We start from the raw sequence: 12,220 nt of genomic DNA on the forward strand, positions 1-12,220 counted from the left end.
CTCTCTTAAGTTAGTTATGATACAATCTCTAACAAAGTGACTATGTGAGAATTTTCCCACAGGACCCCTGCCTCATTCACAGCAGAGGCTAGATGTTGCTCAGGAAATGAGGTAGCTGGTTGATCTTTTTATACTCACAAATTAGAGTTGCCCCATCCACTATTAAATGCACACCATCCAAACTCAAATGAATATGGACTTATGAATCAGACAGTATCTGAGCCTTACACACATTAAATTAATTCACTTTGCAATACCCCTGTGAAGGAGGGAGGAATTTTATTTAAGAGGAATTATAGCAAAGGAAGATGAAGGCAGAAATAGGCATTAGTCTCCATCAATTTTGGGTGCCTCAGTGACTGGGCACCCAGCTTGACACCAAGGGTAAAACAGCACTTTATAACATTCAAAACACCGCACACATATTGACTAAGTTACTTTCACAACACCTCCATTAAGTATGTAGTAATCCCATTTTGCTGATGGGAAAAATTGAGGCAGAGAGGCAAAGTGACTTGCCAAAGGCCATATAGCAATTCATTGGCAGAGTCAGGATTTCTAGCCCCATGCTCATCCCTCTACCTCTAGGCCATAATGCCTTATTGCCAGAGGTAGTGAGCATTCTCAGCTCCCTCTGACCTCAGATGGAGCTTAGGGTGCTCAGACCATCTGAAAACCAGACTCCTTCAAAGTGGGCATTCAGAGAATGAGGATCCTGCAATTAGTGACCATCTTCAAAGATTTCTGTTTACATGACTTGCTCAGAATTACAGAGCCAGGGATAGAACCCAGTTCTCCTGGGTGGCATTCAACTGCCTTAGGTAGGATAGTTTGGTGGTTCATTATCCACACACCTTCCAGAGCAAATGAAGGGGGAATCTTACAGACAACAGCCTAATTTGCTACACAATTAGTTCAATGAGCACTCTCCATCTTGTGCTTTGGATTAGGCACTGGTCCGTGTGGCTAGAGTGCGACTGTGCAATCAAACGCTGTATTATGAGTCACATGCAAGAGGGGGCAGAATTTAATGCTGCCTGTGCCAATTTTAATTCCAGCATTTCCTAACTTGAGTCCTTGACTTGCAATCATAACATTCTTTTAAATGTAGCTCTCTGTATGCAATGTCCTAGGGTTTTGGGTTTTTTTAAACAAAAAGAAAAAACCCAAATTGTTATGTGCAATTTTGCCAGTATGCAAAACCTATATTTATACTGGCCCAACTTCTCAGAAGTTTACCAGTAGCATATTGCAGTGACATCCAGCTACCTAATTCCCCCACAGCACATTAGTATACTATGATATAATAAATGTTAGGCTCCACTGATCAGAATTGATCAATGAGTACCCACTGTGACAGTTGGTTGTTTCATTTTTAAAAAAGGAATTATGTTTGCTTACTTGCAAATTCAAGAAGTTCCATAGTCTGCAATGGTTTCCCAGTCATTTAGCACAAGAAGTTAGATTCTTTAGATGATTAAAAAAGCTATTTGTAAGAAAAAATTCAGAGCTTTAACAATGTTTGAATTAGCAACTTCCCTATCAACCAGATGTTTTGCAAGACCATTCTCAAAGAGTAGTTATCAGTGATTTGCTGTCAAAATGGGGGATAGGTGGGAAATGTATCTAGTGCGGTTCTGCGGGGTCTGTTCTGCATCCAGAACTATTCAATATTTTCATTAATGTCCTGGATAATGAGTGGAGAGTATACTTATAAAATTTTCCTTGGGAGGGGCTGTTAGTTCTTTGGAGGACAGGATTTGAATTGAAAAGGACCTTGACAAATTGGTCTAAAACTAAACAGAGGCACTTATAATCATAGAACATCAGGGCTGGAAGGGACCTCAAGAGGTCATCTAGTCCAAACCCCTGCTCAAAGCAGAGCCAATCCCCAGACAGATTTTTGCCCCAGATCCCTAAATGGCCCCCTCAGGATTGAACTCACAACCCTGGGTTTAGTAGGCTAATGCTCAAACCACTGAGCTATCCCTCCCCCACTACTAAACCCAGGGTTGTGAGTTCAATCCTTGAGCGGGCCATTTAGGGATCCGGGGCAAAAATCTGTCTCAGAGACAGTACTTGGTCCTGCTGTGAAGGCAGGGGATTGGACTCTATGATCTTTCAAGGTCCCTTCCAGTCCTATGAGATAGGGTATATCTCACTTCAGTAGAGACAAATGCAAAGTACTACATTTTAGGAAGGGGGGAAAAAAAAATCAAAACAACCGCAAAATGGGGAATAACTGGCAAGTCAGTAATCCTGCTGAAAAGGATCTAGGGGTTATAGTAAATGGAATACGAATCAACATGATGCAAAAAAAAGGCTAATATTCTGGAGTGTATTAACAGAAGTGCCATATGTAAAACATGGGAGATAATTGTCCCACTCTACTCAGCACCGGTGAGACCTCAGCTGGAGCACTATGCCCAGTTCTGGGCATCACACTTTAGGCAAGGTGTGGGCAAATTGGAGAGAGTCCAGAGAAGAGCAACAAAAATGTTAAAAGATTTATCTGACCAATGAGGAAAGGTTAAAAAAAGGAAGTATGCATGTTCAGAACGGGACAAGACGACAGGGGCGGGGAGAGGACAGGGGGAAGAAGGAACCTAACAACAGTCTTCAAATGTATTAAGGGCGTTATAAAGTGGACAGTGATCAACTGTCCACTAAAGGCAAGACAAGAAGTAATGGGCTTAATCTGCAGCAAGGAAATTTTTTCTAACGATAGCTAACCACTAGAATAGGCTTCCAAGGGTTGTTGCTGAATCACAGTCTTTGAAGGTTTTAAAGAATCGGTTGGACAAACACCTGTCGGGGGAAGGGAGATGTCTGGTATACTTGGTCATGCCTCAGCACAAGGGGGCTGGACCTGTTGACCTTTCAAGATCCCTTCCAGCCCTACAGTTCTATGATTCTCCGATTAAATTTGACACTTCTGGTCTTCTAGAGATTAAACTCCTAAAAAAAAATGTGCTATTATGTAGAAAGGAATATTAAGATCTTAAACTAATTCTATACTTTGCCAGACAGCTTAACCTACATTTTCTGTAATCGTGTCAGCCAATTTTTAAAACCCATTCAGTTACTAAGCACCAAACCAACATTTGTTTAGGATTTATGATCACTTCTGTAATTTAGATATGCAAGCAATTTAAGCAGCCAGTCAACCTAAAATGCTGAAACACTAAGAGGCTTGCAATGACTTGAAATGGAGCATATAATCACACAAAATTGTAAATTCACTGCATGGGATATCACAGCTTTGTTCCTTAACACTCCAGTTATAGACCTCTCAATTGCTGCCGCCTTTTTTTTTTTTTTTTAAACCAGGCAGCAACAAACACATCTCGTTCACGCGTCTGATGAAGTGGGTATTCACCCACGAAAGCTCATGCTTCAATACATCTGTTAGTCTATAAGGTGCCACAGGACTCTTTGTTGCTTTTTACAGATCCAGACTAACACGGCTACCCCTCTGATACTTGACAGCTCATTCAGTTATATCCAGAAAGTTTTTGTTTAGGAGCTGGTTATAGAAATAATTTTATTTTTTGTTCTACCTGGAGGCAATGGAGGGCAAAAGATAAAAGTATCCTAACAATTAATTCCTATCTTTATGACAAACAATGGAAAGAAACCAAGGGCAGTGCAGACTGTTCTCCACCCTTCTGGCTATTTTGATAGAGACCAAGAATGTAACCCTGAAGGTCAAGAAAGATAAAAGGTCTACCTGTAAGTGCTCAAATGAAGAAGTCAACGGATTAGGACATCATTTGTTTCCACCTGTGACAGTCTGAGCTTGGCTGTGGGATACACAGCACTATCTAGCATTGTGAATATTCAGTTTCCATAACAAAACAGCCTTAGCAGTTTAAAAAAATTTTTTTTAAATGAACACTTGACAAGCTAAGCTGTTTGCAGATGAGAGGGCTGCATAATGTCAGCTATTAGAAACTACCTGCCATCATCAGAGAGATCAAAGGTGTATAGCTGATCAGAGACAGAACACAAATCAGTACAGCCTTGTTTGAAAGGAGGTGGGAGTGACTTATCTCTGTATCTAAAGATGTTCAGTGATTTTATTTGGGAGACAAATGAAGTTCTGGTATACAAATTACTAAAATTCACAAGAGGATTAGGAGACCTAAAAGGATACTGAGAATCTGTAATTTAGGTAGTTTAAAGAATGCAAAAGTAGAAGTAGTAATAGTTTCAGGCATGATACCTACCCTTGATTCTTCATGCCAATTTTTATCACTTACAACCAAGTTTTCTTTTGAAAGTACAGTTAAAGTTGGCACTTGATGGTATTTTCAGTTTCATCGAAGTAAATCAACAGATTAAGAAGATACCGTCCTCTTCATAGTACATACCACTACTAGTTAAAAAAAAAAAAATCAGACTTCTGTCTGAGCTAAATTGACAGTAATCCTTTAAGTTGGAAAACGGCTATATAGGCAGAGTATCTGCATTTCTCCCAAGATGTTCATTTGTGAAAAAGCAAGGAGCTTGGCTTTGTACAATTAGTAACCAGAGACTAGATTAATGCTAGAATTAGCAATATCAGATGACGGTTCTCTTGACAATTTTAAATATTCCCCCATGCAGCGACACTGTAATTTTCTCTTTTAAAATAAGGTTTAAGAAAGCTGAGAAGGGATTAAAAGCCAAACAGCATAGCAAGCAATAAGACAGAGAAGTCCATTAAGAATTGTTACAAAATATAAATATACACCTTCTTACACCAACACAACTGCCTTTCATATTTCATATTGAAGTTTTGCAGGTACCTCAGGATTTGGAGTTGGGAAACAGAGCTGAAGAGGCAGACAGCAGGGTCTTGAATGAATAACCCCCTCCCATAAGAGGTGAAAAGTCTACACAGAGCAGAGGCGGTGCGAACCCATAGCAGGCACTAAGCCGGAATCTTTGGGGGGGGGCGGGGCCCTGACCCACACAACACATACTAAAAAAAAAAGAATAGGGAGTCCCCTAGAGTTGTTCGGGGCCCTAAGCAATTGCTTAGGCTGCTTATACCTAGCACCAGCTCTGACACAGAGAGACAATTTTCCAACTCTAAAAGTGATTTTATTCCTAAGACAATTTAATTGCCCACATCAGCATTCTGACATTTAATTATAGCACCTCCAAAAAGGCTCTCAAACCCCTGAAGTTACTTAAATATATATGATGTGTCTACCAGGGGCGGCTTCAGCCGCCCCAAGCACGGCAGTCAGGCAGCCTTTGGCTGCTTTCCTGCGGGAGGTCCGCCAGTCCCGCGGATTTGGCGGTGCGCCTGCAGGAGGTCCGCTGGTCCCATAGCTTCAGCGTACCCGCCGCCGAATTGCCGCCGAATCCGCGGGACCGACGGACCTCTCACAGGCAAGCTGCCGAAGGCTGCCTGACTGCTGCCCTCACAGGGACTGGCAGGGTGCTCCCCACGGCTTGCTGCCCCAGGCACGCGCTTGGAGCGCTGGTGCCTGAAGCCGTGGCTGGTGTCTACCATGTGTCTACGCTTCGAGCTAGGAGATACTAGTGCTAGGTCTCATCCTACTACAGTGCTAAAGATAGCTACAGTCTATGGAACACAAGCGGGTGAAGGGTGGATGGGCTAGCCAGCCCACGTATGTACCTAGGGTCCCAGATAGATTCTCGGGAAGGCAATCAAATGTCACCCCAAATAGACAGGACATCTGAACAGACATTTGATACTTGAGACTACTACTGGGGATGGCATGCTTGCTGAAGTGTTACCTTAGTGACAGTAAATAGGGTCTGGTCTACACTGGGCGGTTGGGTGGGAGGAAAATCGATCTAAGTAACGCAACTTCAGCTATGTAAATAATGTAGCTGAAGTCAACGTACTTAGATCTAATTACCGCAATGTCTTCACTGCAGTAAGTTGACTGCTGACGCTCCCCCGTCGACTCCACCTGCGCCTCTCGCTTCGGTGGAGTACCGGAGTCAATGGGAGAGCACTCGGCAGTCGATTTATCACGTCTTCACTAGACGCGATAAATCGACCCCTGCTGGATCAATCACTCCAGAGGTAAGTGTAGACATGCCCTAGGAGACCAATACAACAGGCTAGAAAAAACAATAAATAAATGATCTGGAGAAAGGGGTAAACAGTAAGGTGGCAAAATTTTGCAGATGATACTAAACTGCTAAAGATAGTTAAGACCAAAGCAGATTGTGAAGAACTTCAAAAAGATCTCACAAAACTAAGTGATTGGACAACAAAATGGCAAATGAAATTTAATGTGGATAAATGTAAAGTAATGCACATTGGAAAAAATAACCCCAACTATACATACAACATGATGGGGGCTAATTTAGCTACAACGAGTCAGGAAAAAGATCTTGGAGTCATCGTGGATAGTTCTCTGAAGATGTCCACGCAGTGTGCAGAGGCGGTCAAAAAAGCAAACAGGATGTTAGGAATCATTAAAAAGGGGATAGAGAATAAGACTGAGAATATATTATTGCCCTTATATAAATCCATGGTACGCCCACATCTCGAATACTGTGTACAGATGTGGTCTCCTCACCTCAAAAAAGATATTCTAGCACTAGAAAAGGTTCAGAAAAGAGCAACTAAAATGATTAGGGGTTTAGAGAGGGTCCCATATGAGGAAAGATTAAAGAGGCTAGGACTCTTCAGCTTGGAAAAGAGAAGACTAAGGGGGGACATGATAGAGGTATATAAAATCATGAGTGATGTTGAGAAAGTGGATAAGGAAAAGTTATTTACTTATTCCCATAATACAAGAAATAGGGGTCACCAAATGAAATTAATAGGCAGCAGGTTTAAAACAAATAAAAGGAAGTTCTTCTTCACGCAGTGCACAGTCAACTTGTGGAACTCCTTACCTGAGGAGGTTGTGAAGGCTAGGACTATAACAATGTTTAAAAGGGGACTGGATAAATTCATGGTGGCTAAGACCATAAATGGCTATTAGCCAGGATGGGTAAGAATGGTGTCCCTAGCCTCTGTTCGTCAGAGGATGGAGATGGATGGCAGGAGAGAGATCACTTGATCATTGCCTGTTGGGTTCACTCCCTCAGGGGCACCTGGCATTGGCCACTGTCGGTAGACAGATACTGGGCTAGATGGACCTTTGGTCTGACCCGGTACGGCCTCTCTTATGTTCTTATGTTCTTAATATAAAACGTAGGCTATCAAACTCAGTTTTTCCCACTAGAGCGGATCAACTAGGTTTACAGTAAGTTTAGGGGCTGATTTTACTAGCCAATTGACCATATTTTTATTTAATATTCTACTTTGGCAACACAAAAGCATCAGAATTTGATCCTCTTCAGGTTTTACCATCAGCTTAATTTAAAGGCAGAACTAGCTTCTTAATACCAGAGCGGCAAGATTAGCAACGGTTCCATGGAGCGCTGAATTTACATGAGAAGTCCTAAGTTGGAGACTGAGGTGAAGAGCTTGACTCATCATCCATGACAAGATGTATTTTAAAGGCTGTAGAGATTACCTGCTTTTGGGAGGTTTCCATAATAATGGATGATATCATTTCAAAGACACGTATCTCCAGAGATTTCCCCCTGGGGGTTGGAGGGAGGGAAGAAGTGAATCAGACACCACTTCTTAATCTATGGTACCTACTCCTACACATGCCAAGTGCTATTTCTATTCTACTCCTCCCGTTAGAAAAACTAGGAAGAACAGTGGTATTAGACCTGATTTTGTATCTGACATATGAGGGAAACGGCTGTTCCAAGCAATGCAAGACTGGTATCACAACCAGAGCAGTTGCACAAACATAAATTGCCAGTTCTGCTGTTGGGAATGGGTGTCGCAGTCAATGCAGAAGAGAGTTCTAGTATCTATCAAAGTTCACCAATTGCATTGTTTAGATCATTAGGAGATACGCACTCATTGAATGGAATACCTATGCTCCTAAATAAATGACTGATGCATTATACACCTAGCAGCACCACACTCGACACCGTTTAAATAAAAAAAATTAAGTTGTGGTATTTCATTTAGCAGCTGCATGTGCGCTGAATCTAAGACACACACACACACACAGCTGTGTGATGACAGAGGGCACATTTGTATAGAGAGCACATACTTTGACAACCTATACATGGAGAGATGATGCAAGAGTATGACCAGTGTAAGAGTATTAGCTCCGCATAAATGGAAATGGAGTCAGGAAAAAACTAGGCAGCAAGATGTAAATGTTCAGTTACCTATGACCCCGAATTAACAGATTCTCATTTGCTTCCCACTTGTATGACAAAGAGTTTGAAGGGACCCACTAGAGAAACATCCTATCACTAGAACGGATTTGTACACGCAGGATTTTGAACTTGAGGATTTGAAGGATTTTTTTTTTTTTTAAAGCCACTGGAACACTTTAGAAAGAGTTAGTATTAACTAACCTTGTAATTTAAAATTGATCCACCCAGATGGAGAATAACTTTTAAAAAGGCAATCACCTTCTCATGCTGGAAGGTAACTGGTCAAAGAAAGTCAGAATCTTACATTAGCCATTAGATGCATTATTTACACAGAGATTACTTAATAAAATAAAAGCAAAAACAAGAACAAGAAATGAATACAAACCCAGGAGTTTCCAAATATTTCAAATTCAGACCTTATGAACCTTAATGGAGAAACTGGAGATAAAAATATATTCTTCAATCAACAGTTTGTCTCCTTTTGAGCCCAAACTTGCCATGATACACTTAAATACAAACTGATACTTTCTCAGCTGTCTTGAGTTTAAATAGTTCCAGCTTACTAAGGAGGTTGGTCCAAAAGTTAAGTGGACCAGCTCCACCTCCTGTCTTCTTCACAAACATTGAGTATCAGAAGTCATTTCCTCTTCAATATACCTCCAGGATCCATTATGTAACTCTTAGAAGTTTTCAGAACCTGTCATTTCTCTAGGTCATTGAATAAGACAACCTAAAATGCTCATCACACCCCACCCCCCCAAGTTTTAGCACTTTCCAACTTTTGGTTCGTTTTAAAAGGGTGATTTAAAGATTTTTATTTACATTATTGAGTTGCCTAAAGGCACCAGCCTTTGTGCTAAGCTCTGTACAACCATGAAAGATATTCTCTGCCCTAAATACCTGACCCTTACCTCTTAATACAAATATAGAAATGTGGGGCTGGAACACAGATGACCTCCTGAGGTCCCTTCCCTGTCCTGAAGCAGGATTATAAAAATTCAGATTTAACGCTGCTGGATTACAGTCCGATTTGGTCTTCTTGCCTGCAAACAGTGAGCACACATGCTTCTTTACTTCACTTAGTTCCACTGAAGTCACAGAAGTAGAATTATGCATGTGCTGAAAAGTTTGCAGGATGAGGATCACAGTTCTTATTATACAGTTATGGGGGGCTGAGTCCCTCATGTTGAGAGTTTCCACTTAGTAAAAACATATCTAGATAAGAACAGATGCCCAAAAGGATAGCTGGTCAGCTAGGGAAAATAAGTAGAAACACACCCACCCACATGCACACTAAATGGCTTCTGGTCTGTTTCTTTTCTTTTCAAATCACAAGCAGCCTTATGTACAGAATTTTCCAGTTAATGCAATTACTGGTCAATTTGTTCCTCCTGTAATTTGATTCAAACCTCTGGGACCAGATTTTTTTCTCTAAACTAAAAATAGCACATTCTCTTCTTTGTTCAGTTCTTGTTTTAAGCAGATCTCTCAGTCAATGGGTTTAGAAAGTGGCCATATAAACTAAGGAGAAGGCCAAACCTCTGTGCAAGCTGTTATATACTGTGCCCTGGAAGTAATAAAGATAACAAGATTAGACACAAAGTAATAAGAACGGATTTATCTGAAATAAGGCGGCAGGTACTATAATAAGCTAGTTGGGAAGTATATGCTCACCCTCACATGCAATTACAGTAAACCTTTTTTGCACTGATGATAGTTGCAGTAAGTTATATAAATGCTGTTGGCACTGTGCAGAGACTCATGGAAATCTGGCTGCTTTTGGCATTGATTTCTTCAATACCAACGGCAATGTCTCCTACTGACCACTCAATTTATATACTGCTTTTTCATTCTACATTTTAAGTTCAGGACTTATTTGTACCTCCACAAAGCAGGCTTGAGTTCTGATAATAGCACATCCTGGTGACCCTGGTGATTTCCCAGTACTGCAGTGAAAGACAATCCAGAGTGTTGATAATTACTAGGCACACTCATTCGCTGCCAAAGAAAAATACAGAAGTCACCATTGTGGGCGGCAAGTCAGAGATTTGTGGAAGTAAGCCAATCAAAGCTTGCGGGAGGAGGGACACAAAAGGAATGGGCCATACTGGCATATGAGCTATTTAGGTTGAATTGGAATAGGAATGCTGGAGAAGGGGGATTAGCAAGTACCACTCCGACTATGTCTATGCCAGTCATTAAAGCAGCACACAAAATAGTCAACTAGAGTGGATTTTATGGATCTACATGGTGTGCTGGCAGGGGAGTTTTTGTTATCTCTAAATACTATTGAGCCTACAAAAGTCACATTTTTGCTATTAATTTGTGAATTTAAATTGAACTCTATTCTTAGGGCAGATTCCCGAGGACCGTGAACGCTCTTTGGAAATCTAGGAAATTGATTGTTTATATTCTTAAAACCAGCATCTACATCACTTTAACTGCAGGCAAGATCTTCTCATGTGAACAAGGCAGACCTACGGACTAGTCATATCAAACTGTTGTCTGCTAATAAATAATCTGGCTATGGTGTGAGGTATAGCACTGTTCATTCTAGTTTTGACTAGGAAAGTAAAGAACTCCTGTGACATACAGAAGTTTAGACTTTACAGCAGAGCAGAAATACTCTGAAGAGGAAAATTGTATATGCATGCTAAGAAAACGGGGTTGTAATGCATCTGTATAGGCAGCAAGAAGAATTTGACGGTTTGTACATGAAGAATATGCTAGTAGTTTACCTAATACATTATTTATTTTTAAGAAGTTATGATCAAGTGCTGCTTATTTGCGTTCAACTACTAAATACTGAATAGTAAGTAGTTGCGAGATCTCTCAAAAAAGTAACTGGGAGGTATAAATACAATGCATTATAAAATGATGATCACCACCTTCAACTGTCCTCTAAAGATGGGTTTGACACTACTTAAGGATTTTCTAGAAAAACAACTGAGCTTTCACAATGTAAGTGAAGTGCAAATAAAAGGGAATAGAAATAGTAGCAGCACAGGCTTAAGGGTTTAACCCTTCTGAAGTTTGAAAAATAATTTAATTCAATTGATTTGTACTGGGAGCCTGCTGCACATTTCCATTATCTTCCACATGGTGAGCCACTTCTCTTTGCTGGGCAGTATAGCTAAGCAGCACTAATAACTTCATGAGCATCCTAGTGGGAAGGGTAGACTAACTTCTCCGGCACCCCTCTACAGCAGCACAACCAGAAGGAGAGGCTGTAGCACATCAGGGGAAACACAGGCTGGGCTGTCTGGTCAGACTACTGGGGAGAACATGAACATGAGGCTCCCTCCCACTACAACAACGCCCATGAGGCACAGCAGAGGCAGACTGCTATCTACCCAAAATATTTTGACATTTCCAAATCAATGCTTCTCAGAACTTTTTGACCCACAAAAGGTTTTTGCTATTTTGACTTTTCACCCTCATTGGAGATCAATATAAAAATTTCTGGTGGGTCTAGTAAAAGACCCCATAAATGACATTGTGATGAGAGTTTCACTGAAGTACTCTTAGCTACAATTACCCTCGCTCTCTCCTTCTGCACCCTTTGCTGTTGGGCAGCATACAGACTGCTGTACTTCAGCATACATACCGAAGCACTCCACCAATTACTATGCAAGTGTAAAAAATATTGAATATTGCTCTTATTTTTATGTGGAACTGAGATAAGGTTAAGTGGCCTGCCGTTTTCTCAAATCTTCCTTTCACCATTCTCCACCCCACCCCCCCAAAATGCAACTTTAGTTGTCCCAGTCTAATCATGCTATTACTTCCCCTTTTCTCCTCGTGGTTTTAAAGATGTTAAATAACTGTTCTGATATACTTCGTCACTTTCCTCAATAAACACCATATAATTTCAATGCTTCATTTTTTACCCCATCTTCTATTTTTGCTATGATTTCCCAGACCTGAATCATTTTTTCAAACAATATTCTGCTTCCTGAATACGGAAACAGAGCCTGAGCATTTCAGCCTTTTCCATGTCTTCAAATTT

The 12,220-nt window shown here is 40.8% G+C and overlaps 1 protein-coding gene across 4 annotated transcripts in view; it reads right to left on the bottom strand.

The window, feature by feature from the left end:
* The window catches only part of GRB10 (growth factor receptor bound protein 10), a 244,450-nt gene that overhangs the window by 99,961 nt on the left and 132,269 nt on the right, over positions 1–12,220 (bottom strand). The gene's annotated exons all lie outside the window — the stretch shown is intronic.

Source organism: Mauremys reevesii, linkage group 2 (genome assembly GCF_016161935.1).
Source record: "Mauremys reevesii isolate NIE-2019 linkage group 2, ASM1616193v1, whole genome shotgun sequence".
NCBI classification, from domain to species: domain Eukaryota; kingdom Metazoa; phylum Chordata; order Testudines; family Geoemydidae; genus Mauremys; species Mauremys reevesii.